The 22,885-nt window shown below is 42.7% G+C and overlaps 1 long non-coding RNA gene across 1 annotated transcript in view; it reads right to left on the bottom strand.

Annotated features, from left to right (window-relative positions):
* Window positions 1-1,433: 1,433 nt before the first annotated feature.
* The window catches only part of LOC140845209 (uncharacterized), a 108,888-nt gene continuing 87,436 nt past the window's right edge, over window positions 1,434-22,885 (bottom strand). Inside the window, exon 3 of the long non-coding RNA XR_012123982.1 lies at window positions 1,434-1,714. This is a non-coding gene — a long non-coding RNA (uncharacterized lncRNA). The remainder of the gene's footprint in view (window positions 1,715-22,885) is intronic.

The following is a 22,885-nucleotide window of genomic DNA, read 5'->3' on the forward strand; positions in this document are numbered from 1 at the left end:
TATGGAAGTAAGGAAAAGAGGTGGCATATTAAGAGAGTAGGCAGGGAGAAAAGGATTAACCCAGAGGAAAGGGGAAACTGACATACAGATAAAAAACACAAGCAAGGAAAGGATGAGATACAATAGCTGGAGGCATGGGTTTGAAAAACCATTGGAATTGGGAGCAAGGAGCCATGCTACTGAGGTTCATGGGGAGACAGTGATGTGACACCTAAAGAGTGACAATAACAGCAAACATTTCTTGCACCATGTAATAGGCAGAAGTGTACCAGCTGCATCAGTCCACTTAACCTTCCTGACAATGTCACTGAATAGGTACAGTTACTGCCATTTTGCTGTTGAGAACACCCAAGGTTCAGAGGGATTAAGTGAAGTACCTGAGGTTAGTGGCAGAACCAGGCTTCACACGCAGCCTTCTGGCTTCCAAGTCCTGCTCTTGGCCACCTTGCTGCATTAGCTAGCAGGGGGCTTGAGTACTGCCTGAATATCTGTGGAAGATTTTCAAGAGAAATATTTTCCAGGGAGTAGATGCCTCCTCTGCAGCCCTGCTCTCATCTCAACAGGAAACAATCAGGTGGGTTTTCCCCCTTTTACACTGCATTACATCCAGAGCCAGAACTGCATTGTGTTTCCAATATTTCAGGCATATGGTGAAGGGATAGAAGCAAAAGAAAAGGGAGGCTTTGGGAGAAGCATCATCTTGCTTTTAATATTTCCTCTATGAAAAAGGCATTTTGTCTGAATAAAAATAGAAGGAAGACAATGGAAATAACACTGTGTGATATTAAATTCCAGTTTCACTAAGCAAAAGCTAAGGGGAAGTAAAGAAGCCGAGTTAAATCCAGGAAAAGAAAAGGTAGGAGCCCTAGAACACAGCCCCCACCAAAGTATAAATAGCAGCCTTAACCGCTGGAGAATCTTCCCCTTTGCTAATGGGAGAAAAGAATGTGCCCAAACCAGGAAGTTAGGGAGAGAGGGAAAAAAAACAAAAACTAAAACAAACTCCTAGCTTAAAAAAAAAAAGGTAAAGCGTAGTCTTTGACCAGGCTAAGTGGCTAGGTTAAAGTAGGAAATGGTGTTGTACTGACTTCAAGGAAACTTAAATAAGAAAAAAGATGCTGAACAGGAGGCACACAGGTCAAACCCACCATAACACCAATATCCATCATTTTGCTATTGGCAAACCACAGTTTAGGTTCAAATGTGTTGATATGATTTCAGTTTTACCAGGCTGGGAAAAAATAACTATCTTCTCTAAACCAGACATGTTTGCTCTTTTCTTTTTCTTATTTATTTATTTTTTTTTTATCACTAGAGAAAGTTTTGCTTCCTATATAGAATTTGGGATTGAAATCTATGGAATAACTTTCTAATTTTCTCAGTTATTTTATTGTTAGAAAACTTACTTTTATTGGTATAAATGTACCATGGACTCAAATATTATATATTTTTTTAATGTATTACATGTTATTAATATATTATGTTATTCATATCTTATACATGTATGTATATATACATATATATATATATATAAAATCCAAAGATTTAAAATTAGAGCTGAATTTTTGTAAATGACCAGAACCATGTCCCAGCTGGGCCAGCAATCCCAGCTGTCTTAGGGGTCCATGCAGATCACCATAGATCAATTCCACAGTGGCCATCATCATCAGTCTTTGAGGCAGACAGGTGATCATTTCAGCTGGGTGGCATTCTGCTGTAGAAATAAGAGATATTGACAGGATATTACCCTAGAACTGTATATTGGCTCAGTTATAATGTAGGAATACAGAACCCGGGAATAAGGATCAGGGCGCACAGAATACATAAAGTACCAAACTGAACTGGCCTAAGGATCCATCCAACCGGACTCAGTGCTTGACCTGTTCTAAAATAAGTCCAGGGGACGGGCTCTCCTTCTAAACCCCATCCACAACTAGCTGCACACTGCAGCCACCACCCCCACCCCCACCCCACATAAGAAGAACAGGGATTCCCCCAAACCTGGGTCCTACCACCCCACATTCGCCCCACCTAGATGGCAGGTTATCAGAATGCCCTTCAGCTGCAACCTGGGCTTTCACACTTCTGCCACGTTCTCTGCCTGGGACTTAGCCTTAAATAGAGCTGTAACTGGACCCCCGAGCAAGAAATAATACCTCCCGCAGCACTGCTATACATGTCATACACTTACTTGTTTATACTCTACCTCATTCCACAAAGAATTTGAAGAAGCTTATAGTTTGATATTTTCCACAGACAGAAAATAAAATGAAAGAAACAATAAAATCTTGCAAGGCCTGACAGTCCTCCCCAGGGTTCTGTGCTATGGCTATTCATCCTGTATACCCCTGCCTACAACAATCAAAATCCCCCTTATCACGTCTTCTCTGCAGAAGTAAAGTTTCCATCCTAATTCTCTCTAAACAGGTAAGGAAAGGGGAGGGTGAGGGAATCCTCAGAGCCAGGCCATAGGACAAAATCAGAGCCAGATGCCTAACTTTCTGAGCCAAGTGGACTCTTATGCCATAAAAATGAGTGCTTAATTTACTATAGGCCTCTAATTAACAAAACATGGGTTTAACATGCAGCAAACAGAGCACATCTCACCATGCACCCATGACATAGAGCTGGACCACTTGGAAGGGTCACGACAGCAAAATCACTGCAATTTTTACCACTTCAAGAAGCTCCAACTTGAATTTTACATTACATCTACCTAACATCAACCATATAAGGAGGAAAATCAAGTACTCAGTCAATATTTAGCACATAACCCCTGTAAAAACGTTTGAGTATATGCTATAGGTGAAACTAATTTTGGAAATAATCATTGGAAGTAAAAGCTGGAACCTATAGCTCATATTTCAGACAGGCTTTTAAATCATGGCTACTTTGTTTAAAATTTTGTCAAATGACCATTTTGTAAGTCACCTTCCTAAAAGGACTCTTTGGGGACAGAGGAGAGACAGGACCATCATATTATTCCTCAGTTGTCCCTTTAGAGAGTATGATTATAACAAAATAAGACAGTTGAAATGTGGCTTCAGTACTCATCAACTTTTTCTTAATGCTGTTGTAGTTACATTAATACTTAGGGATAGTGATGATGGCAATGAGCGGCATCTTAAATGACAACATACTTCATCTTGGTGAAGTCCTTTCACAGTTAATTCACTGAGGCCCATCAGGGCTACTTAGTTTTTCACAGTCGGCAGGTGTATCTTTCATAAAACCTCAGGTCTAAGGCAAGAGAGAAAGGTCTTAACTGGCCACCGTGGTCCAAAACCTCTCCCTCCACACAGCATTAGAAGGGTTGTCCTGGGACGGAGCAGAGCTCTCTCCTGCTCCCTCTGGGGGGCTGCAGCTGCACCCCTACGGAGTGGCAAACAACTGCCTGCATCTGCCAGCCAGGGCTAAACTGTGCTGACAGGGAAATGGAAATCCTTGTCCTTCAGGGCAGTGACAGCTGGGCAGAGAGCTGACTCCCAGACTTAGAAATGCCTGCAGCCAGAGAACTGGGGACGGTGAACAGTTCAAGTAAAATCATGTTTTTGGGGTCACACTTCATTTTGAAAGTTGAAGGTGTCCTGATTATATCCCCTTAACCACACGTAGGGCTGCTGCATTTTCTCTGCTCTGAAAAGGCAGGTGTTACCACACCAGGAAGTTGGTTGCATTAGGAGGTGACTCTCTCAAGTCCTTTTTCTGGGACCCAGGCCCCACTTATTTATAGCCCTGGCTACCCAGCATTCCCTCTGTCAGTCTCTCAAGCTCTATGGAAGTATGGAATTGATATGCAAGACCTAAGAGAAGCCCAAGTCCTCCTTATGCACATTCATTCCTGGAGACGGATGAGCCTCTTCCCTGAGATGGGCACTGAGAATGCCCTCTAAAATTCCAATGGGCCTGAAAACAGAGCACAGCCTCTGGAAGGAGCTTCCTGGCACTAAAGGCAACAAGAGTATGATTATTAATCTGCAAAAGTGCATTCATTCAAGTGAAAGAAGTGTGTGGATAAAAAACTCATCAGGGTGTGCTAGGGCCATAATTTTATTCATTTGGGCACTGTCCTGCAGCTCCCAAAAACACTAAGATCTCAGCACTAGGTATTAATCAATAATTAAATAATCAACAAGTACCAATTGATCAATACTTATTAAGTTTCTATTCTGTGCCCACAATAGTATTTGTTGTTAGTCAGGGGTACAAGATAAATATGAGATATTTTCCCTACCCTTTCTATATTTAAAGAGTACATAATTCACTTAGTAAAAACTTTTCAGTGTATACAAAACCAATGCACAGAATCATTGGACATAAAAGCTGGACTCTATCGTGGCTCCACAGACATGCTTTTAAATCATTGTTGAAATCACCAAACAAATTTAATCATCTTTTTTTCCCATTGTCTTCTCTTTCCCAGGCTACAATGTTTAAAACTGCTTCCGATGTGGCAAGATGTTTAAAACCATTTCCCACCTCAGTTGCCTTTTCCTAAACACTCTCTCATTTCACCATCTCTCTGAACACACCGTGGCTGCATGCCTTCCCTCCAGGACACTCCATGTTCTTCTCTGTGAAATGGCAGAGTTAGGCTAGAGTCATAGGATTGCATCCTTCCATCAGGAAAGGAACTAGTTGAACAAAATTCCCCTCCATGTCCCATAGCTACATGCACCCAGGAGACCTCCGGGAAATCTGCACAGAAGATTCAAACTTGTGGAAACTGAGACAAGGATTGATGGTAACCACCGTGAAGGATGTGGTTTCCAGAGGATTTGTCAGGTGCAGAGGTCTTGTGTTGTACGGTGTGACAGATGGGCGGATTCATTTGCAAGGTCACAGAATGTATGATCTGCAAAGGCTCTTAGTGCTCCTGTGGTGCATCTCGTTCTCTTTACTGAAAAGAGAGGCCCAGCGGCAGGTGCCAGCAACCTTCTCAGGAGCAACATTGTGTGAAGCAGATGGTATTTCCCAAAAATGTTAGCAGAAGCATTTCCAATCCCACCTGGTCTTTTCAGAACCTTGCCACCATCTCCATCAGGAGGCAGGTCTATATCCCCTCTCCTAGCGGCAGCTCTCTCTCTAGGGAGAACACAGTGGAAGTGGCTGCAGGCACTGGATGGTAGTCGGCCGCGGGGCTTTGGCATGGTGCTCGCATGCTCTCTCTCTCTCTCTCTCTCTCTCTCTCTCGCTCTCGCTCTCTCTCTTCATTTTACCTCTATCTCTGCCATCTCCATCTCTATCTCTATCTAGCTCTCTGCCCATCTTTGGAGCCCTGAACAGCCTCATAATAATCCTGGTTTTCCAGAAGCCAACAAACTGGAGAGACCACATGGACAGACCAAAGAGAGGCACGCCTGAAGCTGCGTGGTTGAGCCTTTCCTGGCCCAGGAGTAAACATGGGGGTGACAGAGCTTTGGTGAGGGTCCCCTGAGAACCAGCCAGCTGAGCCCAGAGCCCTGAGAGAGAATAGTAAGATGCAGTTTGTTTAAGCCATTAAATTCCCAGCAGTAGGTAGCTGGAACAAGTATTCTTCTCAGGTAGGGCAGAGGCAAGACCTCCTTCTTCAAAGTCCCCTTGTTCTGTAGATATTCTTTTATTTTCCGTCCCTAGGATTGCCACAGTGTGTAATGATAACAGAGCTTGAAATTCACTCTGAGAAGTTCAGATCACACAAAAATCCAGGCCCTTCATTACATTCTTCTGCATTTGCCTCCTCCTCCGTCCCTGACTGGTTCCCACCACAGGCTGCTTCAGCTGACCTTACACACAGCGCCCCACACTCTCCACTAGGCACGCATCATCGGGCGCCAGTGGGTCCTCCCCACGTGTGTAGTGATGACCTTAGAAGCAGCAGGCTATTGAACGGAGCACACAGATTTGGGCACACATGAACCTGGGGTCCCACGGAGGCAGTCCTTCTAGGTAGATGGTCTCGGGCACCTGCTTAAACTTTCTGCAGCTTTAGTCTTTTTGCCCATAGGTGGGAATTATGCTTATCCCTCAGAGCAGGTATAAAATGGGTCTAAATAAAAACCTGCCACACAGTAGGCGCTCCACAAGTGTACTTATCATTATTGATGTACATAACCTCTCCCCATTGGACTTATAATTTCAGTGGAAAGGTAAGGTAGAGGAACAATTGAGTGTTTCTAGAAACAAAAAAGTTATACTCTGAAGAAATTATCCCATGTCATCCCTTTAAAATAAAATTAAATCTGGTGTTTCTGGAGAAACATATTCAAGACTGGAGAGCTAGAACTTTAACATTTGATTATATATTATTTACTCAGACCTAGGTGAAATCAAACAAAATATCTGAGGGAACTTGAATGAAAATGATGTTCTGGGATTTTTGTTTTCTTGTTTTTATCAGGTTCTCTGGGAACTTCTGCTGGTGGGGTGAGTAAGACATAGGTATTGGTTGCAGGCAGAATATTCTCTGAGCAACCCCAGTGGATGTTCATAGCTGCACACGGGTATCTGAGAACAGAGGAAGGGGTAGAAAATGAGAATATAGTCTCCAGAGAAATCATTATGGTCCTGACAATTCTCAGCAGATAAATGCCTAGGGAGGAAGGGTAAAAAATAATTTGGGTAAAAGAGGAGCCTAATAAAGGAGCTTACTACAAGTTATTTTTTTAACTGATTGCTATTAAATTCTGTACTAGAAAACTTGGGAAGGCAGTCTCTGATTTAATAAGATGAATGGACATCCTTGTCCCCTAAAGTCTGGCATTAAGAAGATAATATTCAAGTGAGTAATGGCGCTTCCAGGACTCGAAGAGAGTCCTTCACAGTTGCCCTAGGCTCTAAGCACAGGGCTACGGGGTCCCTCTCTTGAAAGATCATTTGCAGATTTTATGCTTATGCCTGCAAAGGGGAGTGAGCAGCAGGGGCTTACCAGTGGGATCATTTCCTGGTGACCAGACACATCAGTCTGTTTCTCATTGGGAGCAAAACTAATACTGCAAACAAGTCAGGAGACTTAGTCCTGCTTCATCTGCAAATGTCCTCATTGGAATCAAACACTTCCCCAGTCACGTCCAGCTCTGGAAGGGCTGCTTTGGTAACACAGGTTCCAGATGGCTTTCCTTATTCCTTCCTCCAACGTATGCCAGATGAGGAGAGCCCAACCCTCTAAAAGGAACATCCCCTTTAAGTCTAAAAGGACTACTTGCTGGCGGCTCTGCTTTGGGGACTGGCTCAGGTCCCTTCCCCACTGTGATCTGTCTTCAAGTGCCAGCCACCCTACACACCCAGCACCAGGACGGAGGCCCAGCCTTGGCCACGTGGGCAGCCTGGGTGTGCACTTGCGCCCCTCAGCACAGTGCCTGCCTGACCCTCGCACAACAGCAGGACAAGCAGAAGGGCAGGCAGGGGTCTGACTTGAGATGGGTCTGGGGCTGGGGAGCTCACAGCTCGCAAAGGGTGACTCTCCCTGACACGACACTGCACCCAAGCCCCTGGAGCTGTCACAGTCACAGCATGGTGCACCAGGAGAGGAGGCGGCATGCTCAGAAGCTGGGGAGAGAGTTAGGGGCCACCAGAGGGCGAGCTGAAGGAGGATGGTGAGACTATTTCTTAGACGGATGCAAGGAATGTTGGGGTGCAGTGGGGATGAATGGGAAGGAGGCTTCAAGAGGGAAAACTCAGAGTGGCAAGGAGGCAGAAAATCAAGGAGTAAAAAGGGACCCTGAGCAGGCAAGTGAAACTGAAATAGTAGAAGAAATGAACATTATGAAGAGATAGACAGACAGACAGACACAGACACAGTCGAGACTGGTGTTTGATGGAACAAGTGGGCTCTGTGCCCTCCTCAAGGTGACACATACAATCACCATCACACATACTGGTGTGAAAATGCCTCACACAGAGCAGGGACCCCAAAGAGCTCTCACCCCTCTGCCTCCTCATACCCCCTCTGTGTCTCTGTCTCTGTCTCTCCCCTTTTTTTATTTTTTGATGTAATTAACATTAAAATCAGTAGAATTTGAGAACATCAGATTATCCTCCCAAATGTGGGTGGTGAGCCTAATTCCATCAATCAAAAGTCCTAAGAGCATATATTGGGTTTTCCCCAAGAAGAGGGAATTCTGTCTCAAGAGAGCAACACAGAAACCCCTTCTGGTCTCCATTTCCAGGCTGCCAGCCCTGCAGGCTCAGACATGGAGCCCCTGCAGTGCCTCCCCTGGAGACTTCCCCAACAGCTTGCCCCAAAGTCTTCCATCTGGGAAGAAACAGACATTTATTCAAATCTGGTCTTTCTTGCTGTCAAATCCATTGTGTCCTAAGCCTGGCAGGGGCTTCAACAAGCCAGTCAGTTCCCTGAGAGGCATCTGAAGCTTTTTAGCTTGGCTGTGTTGAACTAGAGGGGTAAACAGAGTTCCTTTCCACCACTCAGTGGCTCTGGCAATTATGTGGTCCTATTTCTAAATGGTCTCCCCCATGGACTTTCGGAAGGGACACTGGACATGAAGGATCCCTATCCTTCACAAATGCCAAGACTGAGAGTAAAAGGCCATTTCACTCCCACACAGGCAATGCTGAAGCGAAAAGTCAGAGCCCATCTTGCTATCTGTTTCATGTACTGCTCCATATGATCCATCCTCAGCATTTCACATTCAGGCGCAAGCTTTACTCACATGCGTAGTTGAGTTCTAAATTATCAGAGAGTGCAAAGCCATCTTACCATGAATTCTGCTCTTTTCCCGGCTCACTAGCTTATCCCAGAGTAAGCAAAGCCTGCACACTATTAATGAGCTTGAACACGTTGGCAGCTTATGGTATCAGTCAGGTGTCTCTCAGGAACCTGAAGAAGACAGGGGGCTAACCACCAACGGAAGTTCAAGTTCAACAGCCTTTATTAACTCTGCAAGTGATTCTAACCACTACCTCCTGGATACAACGATGGGACCCGGTTTCCCTCGCCTCTCGGGACCACAGAGCTGATATTTAGGAAGGAAAAACTGTTAGCACACCTGTATATGTCTCATGTGGCTTTTGCTACTTACCGATGTAATCAATGTAATCACTGTTTTTCTTGATTTTTTTTTCTGCCAGAGGCAAGTGATTTCTCTGCTCAGAGCCTTTTCCTAATGCTTTCAAGGGTCCATACTGCATCTTTTAACTATCCAATTATCAACCAGCACTTTTTTTAAGCTTCTAAAATGAGGAGTACAGAAATGTGATAAGGTAAACCAGCCTGGAACCCAGAAAGGATCACAGGCCTGCCTTCAGGAGCTGTGATAACTCCATCACAAGGTCTTGGGATTCCTCGATATTGATCAACACTTTCATCTGTAGTGGACATTGAGTGTTGGAGCCACAGGAGAATGAGGCACCATCACCTTCAGAGCACCCGAGGCCCACTGTGCACTGGGGCATGGTGGGTGGGACAATTCCTTCCTGCAGGGTACGTTTTAGGGGGCACTTTGTCAAGGAAAGTGGTATTTCAGCAGAACCTGGTGTGAGAAGCAAGAAGGCTTCAGGGAAAGATTTCCATGTCTCCCCCAGCCTTCTTATTGTTCTGAAATTCATTTTATGGATTAAATCCAAGACATCCTGAACACCAGGAGCATCAACAGTCAGGAGGTTTCCGAGGGGAGGGAGGCTGTGGGGTTGAGCAGCTACTCAAAGTCACGCCTGCTCAGGGCCTCAAGAACAGGTCGCTGTCCCAAACCCGTGTCCAGGGCAACCTTTTGACAAGCAAGCACACAGCCTGCAGAGCCCTCCAAGGCAGACACTGCACAGGGAGAAGTCAGACTCAGATGCTCTCTGCCGCCAGGGCCCCACAGCCTGACAGAGGATGACAGGCAAAGGAGGGGTCGGTGTCACTCTGCCTACAAACCCAGAACTAAAGGGAGAAAGATGCTTGCTTCCAGAGGAATCAGAAAGAGGTTTCATGGCATACAAGCTTCCAACCGAAATGACTATCAACGAGCAGAGATAACAGGAGAAAAGAAAGGCACCATACCCAGAACAGCCATGTGAGCAGAGGTGGGGATATCATGAGCAACATCAGACTGGAGCTGTGGAATATAATAATAATTAGTAGTAGGACTGTAACTATTATTTACAGAGTGCCTACGTGGTGTGCCTGGAATTTCAAATGCCCCCATCTCAGCCTTTACTGCCAACTGAGATACAGACAGCATCCCATTTTTCAGATGAGAAAACTGAGGCTTCACTGGCCAAGCTGGGATGTTAACACAGATGTTTCTTATGCCAGGAGCCACATGCTCCACCACCATGCTTGTTTAGGATGCAGGACTTGATGTTCTCCTGGGAAATATATGCTCAACTCAAGAGGCAATAGAAATAGTGTTTTTCTTTAAGGACAGAACTAATATACAGCAGATAAACCTGACAGCCATATGGAAAATGATCCAGAGCAGGGGAAGTCTGGAGATAAGGGGTCTTTGACCTGAATGCTGTTGTAACAATATATGTGCAAGAATAATAAAACATTCTGGATGGAAGCAATTAACAGCTGAAAAGGGAAAGAAAGACACATTACTGAGGTAGAATCACTGGGACCTGACTAATGGTTGTATATGGTGTGAGATGTGAGACTAGGAGCTCACAGAAAGTGTGTCTGGTCCCTGGGGACCATTCCTAAGTCAGAGACATTTACTTCCATCCATCCTCCCAGACCCATAAGTCAGGGAGAGTCAGTTTTCTGAATTTTTTTCTGTACTCTAAAATATTAATCCTACAAAATCATTTAGTATATGGACAGCAATCAATTACTGTTTCTGTAATGCCCAAGAGATTTAATGGAAGGAAGTTTACTATGTGGATAGGCAAAATTCTCCTTCATGTAAAGTCTGCCTCAATCACCTGTTTCTGGACAATATAATAGGTGCTTAATTAACGTGCTTTAAATGAATAAGTAAATAAACCACAAGTATGTTCAACCTCTTTCTCCCTGTAAGCATTTTTCCTACTCCTTTCTTTCAGATCAGAACTCCAGAATCAGGAGTTAAGAGAAGAAATAAAAAACAGGAGGACACCGAATTAGAATGCAGAAGTGCCAGATGCCTGGTCAGAGACTTGGGAAGAGGAATCTTAACTGGGTCTGTCTTATGATACTTGATGTGGTTCCTGACACATGGGAAAACCTCAACAAATATTTGTTGAATGAATAAATGAATGAATGAGTCAGATCATCTAAACTGGAAGACCTTAGCAGCACATATTTGAATGGAAGCATTTGTGCAGCCACCAGTCCCATTAGCCTAGCATGCCAAGGTGATTAATGTTGCTTTTTCCAGAAGTCTTGACCTGAAAAACTCAAAATGAACACCTGAAGAAAAAAAATATCCCATTAGCAAGCTTGCTTTTCACAGTGGGAGACTCCCAGCAACAGTGCCAATATCCTGGGGGCCCAATACCTTTCTGACTTTGCAATAACTCCCAAGTTAAACAAATTGCCAAAGAGTTATAAGCTTCTTATTAGTTGGATGGGTTCCTCCAATCACTCTGTTGGCTTCACTTCCCCTGCACACATTTTGGTGAGTTCCCCCTGATAATTCGTGTACCTGCAAGTCTGCTCAGCAACTGAAGAACGCTGGCATTTCTGGGTTCGCATCTGCTCTGTGATCTATGATCTACGATCTCCACTCCCTCTTGCCTTCACTTTGAACTGAAGTGCTGTGTTAAGCAACCCTGCTACCCACCACCTAACAAGCTGAGACGTGAGTCTTCATTAGTGTCTCAACACTTGCATTTTATCCCAGGCTAACCAGTAACACCAGTATTCAAACTGCAGCATGATGATAACCACAATGACCCGGATAGAATGGCCAGGACCATGTCCATGATTTAAGGACCAGGCATGTCAAGGACCAGGCATGTCCATGAAGATGGCTAGAACCCAGATCACAGAGGTTTCCGTAAGAAAGGCCTATGGGAGAACACCAAGAAAAGCTAAGATAGAACGAGCATTAGATTGTGGCCCTTAATTTACACAGCAGAAACTGAAATGCAGAAGTAGTAGAGATAGAGTACATTGCACCTGAGTAAAGATCAATTCTATCCTTTGGGGTAAAAATCCACTTCAGAAATTAAATTGTCCATTTCAGTTAACAGTCCTAGATCATAAATTATTGTCCAAGCTTCTCTTTGGTTTTGAGTTAAGCAAATTTAGCTACCATACCAATTCACGTTTCTGCATGGATTCCCATATAACATTGTGAATGATTTCACTATATGAATGGAATGAGAATGTTCCATCAAAATTTATTCTTCAATGGAAGCCCCTCGAGGAGAATTATATGCTAAGTTTTCTGTTCGATTTTCTCTGAAAAGCACAAATGTCTACAGTACACTGGTTCCGGTCTTGTCTTGGGGTGAGACAAGGCTTATGGCAAGGGTTAGTTTGTGCATACTGTTCCTATTGAGGTAAATTCCTCCCTGGGATTAGAAGAAACAATCATTTTATTAACTACAGTCAAAGGGTTAAGGAGAAAATCTGAGTCCACCGGATATCCATAATTCCACCTTTCCTCCTTAGCAGCATTATCTTATTTCTTCTAGAATGTTTCCTAGGGGCACAAACAAGGTCTTTCAGAGGGTGGGCTGAGGAAGGAAAGACGGAAGAGGAGGGGAGAGAGGGATGAGGTGTACACAGGCGAACAATCCCACACAAACACCTCTGATACTCAGGACTGCAGTGTGGGATGGAAAGGGGACTCACTTTGAAACTGAACATAGTCACAAGCCAAATGCTTCCCAGGACCTCTCTCTCTGACTCCCAAACAGCACTGTAGCTTGGTGGAAGGACAGTTCCTTGACAACTGCCATCTCTCATCTGTGCCCATATTTCTGCTATGTCAGGAGGACCAAGAGAAACAAATGTCTGCCTCAGAGCTGCTCCAGAGAAGAGGCCTTTCCCAGTTCAGCCTTTTTAATTCCTTATAATCACTTTATTTTGTTTGTAAAATAAATCTGTCACTCAGAGCTCTCTAAAGGCTTCATTGTTTATACTTCCCCATCCAGAAATAGACCTCAATAAAGCAATATTATTTATAACTACTGTGTACCAAATAGTAGTCAAAGTTTTACCCACCCCTCACTGCTTCCTTCTCTAACACTTCTTTTAAGTCATTTTACAGAAAAGAGCTCTTTTAATTCCCTTCCACCATGTACTAGTCTTTTTTGATGTACATTTGTTTTAAAGAAAGCAATCTGGAATAAACTGGTGAGGATCAGACTGAAGGAAATTTGCTAAGATTTTGGATTGTAGTGATGGCCTAATCCACAAATATCACCCCATATTTAATGCAGGAGAGCAACCGATTTGTGATGTGATTGCTACTTACATTTCAGTAAGAAAGTTGTCACCGTGAGCTACATCTAGGTGTGAAATACATTTGAATACAAAGTTTTGCTTCTTAAAATGAGGAACAGAACAACCCCCAGTTGGAGATTGTTAAACAATTGGCAAAGTATTAGGCACCTTATTTATTTATTTATACTCAGCACCCTGGGACCAGTGGGCAATTCTGTGGTTTCCTTGGGAGTGGAAAGGAAAATGAGCTCTTAAAATGGACAGGGGAGTTGCAAAGTAACGTCATATATTGTTAGTGTTGGGGGTAACTGGATGAGGGGCATCCCAGAACTCTGCATTATCAATTCAGCTTCTCTCTAAATCCAAAATGTTTTCCACATACAAAGCTCATTTAAAAGAAATCGAGTAGAGCTGGGAGTTGGGAAGAACAAGCTCAGGGCTACAGGAGCATTGAAGAGCTTGCTCACAGCCCTGGTCTTAAATGGCAGACACCAACCAGAGGAAGCCCCACCTGAGATGCACAGAGGCCCCATCCCTTTGGTAATGTAGACAATCTCTCCATTGTTCTTATCTCTAGAAAACAGTCCTCAACATTTCCACTGGGCAAGGAAGACTTCCATCCTGTTACACTGTGCTTCCCCTGGGCAAGAGTCCTCTCTGAGGGACCGTTCATCCAAGCATCAGTCATCTCCCCTGCTCTTTCTCCCCATTTATACTTGAGGCTTTGATAGGCCATTCTCTTCCTTCAATAAACACAGCTGGGGTGTGGCATCAAGCCCCAGAAGTTACAGTGAGTAAAGAGACATGGCCTCTATGAATCAATTCCATGTGTGTGTGTGTTTTAATCTGTTATTTAAATTGTAAGGCTTACTGGGAAGACAAAAAAGAGAATAGAGCAACTGACGGCAGTCAGATCAGTTCTGTGCAAACAAAGTCAGTGTGTCTTTGTGAGAGCCAAGATTAAATGTGATTGAGTGCTTCTGTATAAGGCAAAAAATGCAGACCGAAAAATAGAAAACCGCGGTGGAACTCCTTTGCCAACTTCCTTAAAATAACTACTGTTATGTTGGATTAAAAGGCATTTACTGAAGATTTTGTACAGAATTAAGCTTACTTGTTATTTTTTTAAAACATAAATGAGAATAAAAGAAAGGTTGTTAGCCAACACTGTCTTAGAAGAAAAAGTGTTCAAGAGAGCAGAGTATCTGGGTCAGTGAGAAGCTTCAGCCAATCTACTCTTGATTGGCAGCGCCAGAGTTTCAGCTGTAAACCCAGAGTTTCCTTCCCACCCTCACTCCGGGGGTGATCAGACTTGGGCACTGAGAAATGGGTCTCTTCCAGTGTCCGGTGGATGGATCATACCCCCAAGAGCTCAACTGTTGCCTTGCCAGTGCAGAATTAGAGGACCAGAGAGAAAAGTGTAGAATTTGCAGGCAGGGAGAAAGGAACTCCAGAACATTCCAAGTGCTCAATTGCTTTAATGCTGTATCTGTTTGTTCTTCTTCCATATCTCCATGATAGAATAAATAAGTAAAACAAAAGAAATGACCTGGGCATGCTTTCCCTTAGAAGAACTCCCAGATCAAAAAGCCAATGTCTGCTGTGCAGAGAGTATAGCCTGCTCAGACAGCAGCGAGGGCTCCAGCAGCCAGGGAGGCCCTGGGAAAGCAGCTTTTACAACCCGCAGGTCTTGTTGGGCTCAGCACAGAGCCCCCAGTGTACTCCTTGAGGCAGACAGAAGGGAGGAGGCCAGGTAGACACAACCCCACTTCTGTCAACTGCGTTAATTCTGCCCCAACATTAGATTCAGTTAACCTGGGAGCGCTTTCTGCCAAGGCCAGAAAGATTTAAGTCAAACACCAATCTCTGTACATTCATTTGGCCCTTTACCTCAAAATGATTCGTGTGTAGACATGGCTTTTGAACAGTGGTTCTCAGCAGGGCGATTTTACCCCCAGGGGACATTGGGCAATGTCTGGAAACTTCTGGTTGACACACTGCCACTGGCATCTAGTGGCTACATCCCAGGGACAAACTCCTACAATGCACAGACGCCCTCAACAACCAAGAATTATCTGGCCCAAATGGCAATTTAGCCAAGATTGAGAAACCTCCGCCCCAGAGGGTGGAATGAAAATTAAAGTGTCTATTTTGTCCTATAAAAGATTGTTTTTAAGTTTGACAACTCCATAAGAGACTGTCCCAGTGTTTAAACTCCTCTTTCTGTCATCCTACTCTGTGAACCAGGCCCTTCACAAGCTGCTCACATAAAAAGACTAGCAAATAATCATCGATAGCAGAAAACATATTCTACATCTCTGCCACAACTTCTTTCTCTAGGTCTGTCATCAATGAATCTGTCAACAAATGTGTTGGATGCCCGCCAACATGTCTGGCCTGGTGCTTGTTGCAACGGGGAATAATAAAGAGACGTAGCAAGAAGTTAGACTCAAAACAGAAAGAGAAACACACTTATGGAAAATTATAATATAACAAACATTAATAAGAAAATCTAATAAAGTATACACTTTGTTAAATATTAAAATTAGCAAGTTAATATTTACGTTAAATATAACAATTTTAAGGAAATAAAAAGTTTAATGATAAGTAACAGGTTTAATAGCTTCTGATTAATTTGATTGGTAGGGGAGGGTGTATTACACCAGCGAATGTCTCTCAAGGTTATTTTTAATTTTCAAATTCAATAAATGGGATTCTTTCTCCAAAGCTACTGAAAGACCAGTGAGAGATTGAATTGGTCCAACTTTACCTAAAAACAAAGGGATGGTTCCAGGACAATACTCAGAAAAGAAATTTATCAAACTTAGGATAAATCGATATATCACTCTTCACAGAAATCAAAGATTTGTATTGATAGTAGAAAGTACAGAATTAGGTGACAAAAGGAAAATATCTTTAATGTAGATACACAAATCCTCTTTTTAGCTTAATTTGCTCAAAAATGAAAAGGAAACATGGAAGTGCCTGAATTTAAAATAGTGAAAAGACTCAGAAACAAAAATCAGATGTAAAGGAGAAAATCTATTTGAGCAAAAAAGAATTTCCCATGGCCTGACAAATATACCAAACATGCTAAGCCCTGAGCTGGAATAGCATTTATAAATTTCATCTGGCTCTTTTCTTCCTTGCATGACTAAACTTAGACCCTATAATTGCTGGACACCATCAGAGGCAAGAAATTGACAGCAAATAGAGCCTCAGTCAGGGGAAATGAAACTGCTCACCTCCCTTAGAAAAGCCTGTCCCTGCAAAGCTAAGCTGGGCTGCCCAAGGGAGCCCCTCGCTCCTCAGATGTAATACAGTAGGTGGGACTGGAGGTGGCTCATGGCTCTTTTTTTGTTCTGGCACTCAGCAGTCACATGAAAGATTATAAACCAAATCCAGGATGTTCTAGGAGCCATACAATGGCGTTGGACTAATGGAAGGGTTTTTTTTTTTTTTGGTCCACTATTCATGTTTTCTCTCCTATCAGACAGGAGAGAAACAAAACCTTGATATAGCAATCTGTGGGGAGAAAGCTCTTGGACTCTTTAATTTCCGTATCAGCTTCAAGTTGGGAGGGTCAACTCTTCATGTTGCTTCCCTGCCAAAGAGGTATCTCACAGGTGCATGTCTGCATCCTGGTGCTGCCTGGCACAAAGTTACCTCTCGTGTGCACGCTTATACTCTACTTGAAAACAGGAATAATACCCAGCATGGCATCAAACACTGAATAGCAAAACTCAGCAATTTCCATCTTTCAGCTTGACTTGAAAAAGAAACACTCACAAAAGAAGGTGGACATCTGGTATACCGTGAGTCTGCCTAGGACTACCCCAGACAGCATCAGCCTTGCCAGGGACACTGCTGTCAGAAGAGATTAGGACCCCAGGAACTTGTCAGCTTTAGGACGCCATAGCTTATAGGAGTAGACTCAAAGAAGAGTAGTTGAATTCGAGTTTAAAAACATATAGGAAGAGGATTATCAAATCATTTACTTTGGCTCTGAAACAAAACAAGAAAATTCCACATCCATAAATACATACAATCCTTTGTAGAATTTGACAATTACAAAAATAACTTGAAAAAATTGAAAGTTTGGGTTGTTTTTTTTTAAGGTATTTCCAGGCAGCTGACTTCTAAGACTGCAAGAATTGAATAGCAATAAAGGAAATAAATACTTGATGACCAAATGAGAATCCTAGACTGTCTAGAAGATTCCAATTTTTGAAGGCATGGCCTCAGAAGAGGTCGTTGAAGCTGGACTTGAACTGAATTTTAAAATCTGGCATCCAAAAATACACTCTCCACTGTTTTTATTGATTGTGGTAATCACAAAATCCACCAACATTTCTGTTCTTACAGAGGGTCCAGCAACACGTTTGGCCCCAGACTCCCCTATAAGCTGCGTCATTCTTACCACACCCTCTCCTGCCATTGGACGTTCTCAGGACCGTCTCCTGGATCTTTTGGTTCTGTGTCTGTGTTTGTTGGCTGTGGGTGAACATTCACCCTGCTGACGCTCCTACTGGTCAGCTTTGATAACCAAGAGCGTAGTGCTTTGGCAAAAGCACCCATCAGGGGGCCTTAGTAATAATACCTTTGGCTACTTTTAATACCTGTAACTTTCCACTTATCAAAACTGTGTAGCACTTGCACCAGTCAATCTGCACAGAGAATAGGAAATGTTTTGACCTGCACTGACAGTCAGATATGTAGACCTTGATCTCCTGAAGCTGAACCCCTAACCCCCAAAGCCAACCAGCTACAACCTCCTGACCACCATTACCTCTTGTTTGAGACTGATGAATATCATGAGTGAGTCTTAGTGACACACAGAGCATGCTGTCTAGGAAGTGCACTGCATTTTGCCCTGAAGGGCAGCCAATGTGTGATGCCACAGTCAATGCTGTCACACAGCCACAGAGACCAAGTAAGGCAGGTCAACCAACATGGAACAGTCTGGGAAAAGGCCAGCCACTGGAGAGGCTGTTGAACACCAGCTTCTATAGAATATCTGAATTTTCTTCACAGCTTCCCACCAAAGTGGGCTGGCAGTCTAGAACACCTGCAGTGGGCTTGGGTGGAAAGAACCTCACATGCCAGTAGTTTTTCTAATTAATCACAGTTTCAGTCTCTGGAAACACTGAGCATCCTGGGCTGCAGGTGGAGTTCTGACGAGTCGGTCTCCAGATATGCTATGCCTGTTATCAATACATGTCCACTGGGAACAAGGAGTTTCTTTGGATCCCAGTCCTACCGGAAACAATTTCTTGTTTAAACCTGCAAAGAATTACTCTTCAAAGCAAATCAGAGTCACCTACAACTTATAAGCAAGTTTGTTTAGCGATAAGAACAAGTTGAATGCGAGCAACAGTGTTGAAAAAAAAAAAAGCAGAAAAAATACACTGATTACATATAATCACATATGTTGAACTATTTCTAGCCTAGATATAATCTTAATATAATGAGTATTGTTACAAGAGATATAGATAACAATAATAACAATAATTTTATTTAGAAACCATTTTCCAGCCAACGTGCTTAAGGCATTGCATGATCATATACAGTGATTAAAACATTATTAAAAACATCAAAAGAATAAAACCCAAGCTATTCTTCAGATACAAAATGAAGTAACACTAAAAGAATAAAGGACTAATACCAGTACAGAAAAATGGCACCAGTTAATAAAATCAGAGAATGATGGTTCCTTCATGTTTTTTCCACCCTATTTACTCTCAAAAGAATCCTTTAAATCCTCTTTGCCATGTCTTCTGATGTACTTATTTCCTAAATGCCTACTTTCTCTTTAGTTTCTTTGCTATATGTTAAATTCTCTCTCCTCCCTTAAATCAAGATCTACTTTTTATATCCATTCAATCAAATTTGCATGACAAAGGGTTTGATGGGTTTGTCTAAAATCAAATAAACAAAAATAAAAACAGAAGACTCATGAAGCCATTCTCTAGTAGGAGATTTCTTGGGCTCTTTATGTATTTGGGCCATATAACCAGTTACATCGAAAAATGAAAACGTGGTCACTGTAAAGCCCATGCAACTGTAATTTCCAACCTTTTAGCCATCGTGACATCCTCTCATTCTGAGTTTTGCAATAACCACTAACTCCCTCCTCCCTTCAAAAAAGATGAGGATGGTGTGAAAAACACTGTTGGTTACAATTACCACAACCATTTCCTCCCCCTCCCCCCTTTCTTTCTTGCTAACAGAACACTATTTTTGTGTAAGTATCAGGGGGTCATATCCTCATGGAGAGTGGGCCCTCCCCACCAAGGGAGAAAATGTTGACTTGAACACATCAGTATTAATTCCATGCCGCTTTGCCTGCCAGGATGCTCCATCCCAGACATGTAATGCAACTCTAGCCATAACAGAAAGTCTGATAGGACTTTCCAGAAGGCTTCCTCCCTGACCTGACTCAGGCTGGTGTAGATGTGATCTTTGAAACCAAAGCAGATATCTTGGGACCATGAAATGCAGAACCAAAGGACCAAACTAATTCACTGGGTTCAGTGGAGTGACAGAATGGAAACCCTGGATCCCTGAGAAACTGATTGAGCCGAACCCACAACTGCCCTACATGTGTTTCTTGTTTAATAAGATATTTTTTTCCTCCTTTTTTAAATCAGTTTAACTGAGCATTATCACACTACTCGCATTCTAACCAACTTAAGAGACATTTCTCTATATATAATTAAAATGCATTACATGCTTTGGGGATTGGTATTTCATACAATGGGAAACAGAGTCTTTTAAAATAATTTGAGTATCACTCAGGTAACATCTGCATGTCTAATATCTGTTGAGCATATTAACGTATATCATATTTTTTATTATGATATATTAAGCACATATCATATTTTTTAATTCCTATAATTCCATATAAGATGGTCATCACTTCTTTTTATAGACAAGGAGAACAACAGAGATCAAGGAATTTGTTTACAATTGCACAGTGTGGAAGTGTTAGAGAAACAATTTGAAATCAGATTTTTCTGATTCGTGGTCCAGATCCCTTTTACTCCACCAAGCTACATGCACTGGATTCTGGCTTCTAGATTAATTACTGACAAATATTTTAACCTACTTTAGGTTACTGTTAACTGTCTGTGGAGTCATATTGGAATCTTGGTTGAAATACTCTATTGACATGAAGTTTTTTACTTAGTAGGGTCCCTCCCCTCCAAAAAAAATCTAGATCAACATCATCTCTGATGAATTTCATGATCCTGTAAGAATTTGGGCTCAATTATTAATAACTGAAGCTGAAAACATGATGCCCACCCTTGAAATATTTTTCATTAATCAACAAAACTGAAAAGACAACTAAAAGATGTAGGAGCTATTCAATCAGTTTTTTCCCATCTTGATTGATAGTTGTTAGGCACACAACTTCATCTTTATCCCATGGCATAAAACCACTGAATCCTTTGATAAGCAAATATTTGGTGCTGCTAAATAAATAAAAACATTTTAAAATGTCTTGCCTAGTTGAGCTTAAGTGTTTATTGGTTGGTCGCTTTGGGACAGCACAAGAGTGCTTTACATGGCCCTGGGTGAGCAGCTCTTGAACTTTGTCCCTGGGGGTCTGCGTAACTTCACCGTGGCCCTGGCCCTACTATTGTGATAACTTCAGAATATCAACCTTTGCTACTTTACAGTCCATACTCGACCCAGCAGCTAAAGGGGTTCCTTTTTTTTTTTTACTAAGCATCACTGATATACAATCTTACGAAGGTCTCATATGAGCAACATTGTGGTTACTACATTCCCCCCTATTATCAAGCCCCCACCATATTCCCCATTACAGGCACTGTCCATCAGCATAATTAGATGCTATACAGTCACTACTTGTCTTCTCTGTGCTATTCTGCCTTCCTAAAAGGGTTCTTTTTAATGTGAGGCCAGCCTATCACTCTTCTTTTCATAACCTTCAATAGTTGTCCATCTTACAAAGAGTGAAAGCTCCACTCCTTTCCAGGGCCTACACTCACTCCTTTCCAGGCCACTGGCCTCTTAGCTGATTACTGAACACAACAGGCACACTCCTGTATTTGGTCCTTTACTCCAGATACTGTCCCTTCCAGAACACTCTTCTCCCAGATACCTGTTTGGTTAATTCCCCCACCTTTTCTGACTTTCTGCTCAGTTTTCCCCTTTGACTTGTGGCCTGCTATGGCCACCACTACGGCCTGCCTCAAGACCCTCCCCTTGGCACCTGATTCCCCTCAGTCAACTCAACCTTTTTCCTTCTTCTATAGCACTTGGTCTTCCCAACATACTAAATAACTTAATTCTCTTGTTTATGCTATGTCCTCCTCCCCTTGCTAGAACCTAAACTCTGAGGGTACAGGGCTCGCATGTGCTTTGTTCGCCAATCTATCCCAGATGCCTAGAAGAGTGCCGGACACACAGAAAGGATTCTGATAAACACTTGTGGAATGAACTAGTTAATGCATTATAATCTAAGAAGTGACCAGCAGTTACCAAGAAGCAAAGATAGAGAAGCAGGCCAGGGCCCAATCACTGTAGCAATGTACAGCTGTATTAAGCATTTGGGGATCTATTTTAGGCACAGCCACTGGCTTGGTGGGCTCTAAGCAGAGGACTGATGTATTCTGATTTACATTTTAAAGTCATTTGCCTGTCATGTAGGAATGGATGAGAAGAATATTAGGGAGATCAGTGCAATATCTGATACATTTTGATTGAAGTGATAGCAGGAAAAATTAAGAGAAATGGATGGATATTGAAAAAGTTGAACCAACAGAATTGCTGAGAGTTAGAGGTAGGAACTGCCTAAAAGGGAGGAGTGCCGACAGTGAAAAATGATGGTGAAAAAGGTTTGTGGGGACAGGAGACCAGACTAGTTCTCAAGGGAGGTGGGACCAAAAGATATATTTTTGAAATGTTGATGTTTGAGATGTCTATTGGATGTCCAAGTAGGGATTGGATGTCCAAGAGATAGGGATAAAGAAGCCCCATGTGCAGGGGAGAGGCCGAAGTGGCAGACAGGAAGTTATGAGTCCCCAGCACTCTGCGGCCACGGACCTGGGCGGGGAAATCACCCGCACAGGAGGGAAGGTGTGCAGGGGAAATGACATCTGGAGGACGTCCCTCCTGGAGGTTTTCCACTCCTGGAAATCTTGGGATTTCACCTATTTTCAGAAACCTGCATTCCTCTAGCTTCCAGCTGCGCATTTGTGATCATTTTTAATTTCCTTCCTGGACCATTATTTCCTCTGATGCTTTTGCTAATCCTCAAACTTGGCTTCCTAGACCTAAAACCATTTTCAAAAGTCTTTAAACTCAGTTAGTTTGTCAGTTAATTCATTATGATGTGTACTTTAAAACAATTACATAAATTAAAAGAGGATTTATTCCCTAAACTCAGCTATTTTTTCTGTCCCTTTCTTTCTCACTGAAAACAATGGTATGTGTGCAAATGTGAGATGAGGAAAACCATTCCCAGTTAATATTTTCCTAAAATATGCTGGGTGCTTGCTATTTACCTGCCACACACAGAGTACGTTACCCTCACCTCATGGAGGTGGCCCAAAATCCTAT

Source organism: Manis javanica, chromosome 2 (assembly GCF_040802235.1).
Source record: "Manis javanica isolate MJ-LG chromosome 2, MJ_LKY, whole genome shotgun sequence".
Classification (NCBI taxonomy): domain Eukaryota; kingdom Metazoa; phylum Chordata; class Mammalia; order Pholidota; family Manidae; genus Manis; species Manis javanica.